Genomic DNA, 1300 nt, shown 5'->3' on the forward strand with positions numbered 1-1300 from the left:
GCCAATAGTCCGTTCAGTTTCCAATCCATGACTTTAACTTGCTTGGTTCAATAATGTTTAAACTATAATTGTCAGAAGTCAGTAGAAAACAGGTTATTACTTGTGCAGAACACTAACTGTCTACCGTTACATAACTGAAATACTGCTAAATCCAAAATAAGTCAAGATAGATCACACTTAAAGGACAAACATTTAAAGGTCATTTTTGAGTCGGCTAAACGCTAAAAGCGTTTGACGAGTCCTTGCTGTCGCCCGATTTCTTATTCACATCAAATGGCCCCACAATACAGCGAATTTATGTAGTTCTATAAATTTTAAAGAGTTCATTGATCGGATGAAGTTCAGTTATGTCAACCCCATTTGCTATTATCAATATACGATGTAATCTGTCAATTTATGAAGTGTAATTGTGCAATGATCGAATAAAGCCACGTATTTTCTTCGGCTGTGTCTCATTAAGCATAAACACGCATAACGATTCTGTGAGATTTGAAATACATTTACGCATATGATTATGGTGACTAATTTTATGCCCTTTTGTCACAAAATAGCAAATATGATGTTCACAAATTCAATAAAAACTGTATATTAATTTATTAGCCAAATTATACATTTGTTACCCTGTCCGTTTCAACAATAATCTAAATTCATTGCCCAAATAACAAATTTATTGCGCTGTGCATTTCATGAATTGCGCAGGCTTACCAAGCTTGCGTAACATCCAGCGAAAGACAAAATATAGTTCCAGAACATACTGTTAGTACTTTATTGAGTCGGGTACCTCTGAAAGCATTGGAATGTCTGTTATCAAAGAGTTTACAACGTCGATGAAATTAAATTAAGACGGCTTCATTTTAAATGACCCGAGACCCGAATAAGATATGTGCAGTACGTTATTTCTTCCGCGAGGTCGTAATTTAATGAACTATTTGTTCAAGGGGCGTAATACACAATACTTAACTACGCGTATTGATTTGACCTGGCCGTGTGCAGTGGAAGACATTAAAGAGAGAAGGACTGATGGAATAACAGTCAACTAGTAAATCCTGGACTCCCCCTGCCACATTGGTTTAGAACAAGCATCAGTTAAATATTAGAAAATTACATGTATTAACGTAGATGTAACTAAACTTCGCGTATGAATCCGAACTGCATTCTGGGCACATGTCGGCAAACACACGTGACCTGTTTATAACAACGCTTCTACGACTTTACGTTTGAAAATACGGACTTCGGTTTACCGAAAAAATTCTACGAAGATCGGCCAGATCAAAATGATGCAAAATCGCGAGTGGCGAAA

This window comes from Mercenaria mercenaria, chromosome 18, assembly GCF_021730395.1.
Source record: "Mercenaria mercenaria strain notata chromosome 18, MADL_Memer_1, whole genome shotgun sequence".
In the NCBI taxonomy this organism is placed as follows: Eukaryota; Metazoa; Mollusca; class Bivalvia; order Venerida; family Veneridae; genus Mercenaria; species Mercenaria mercenaria.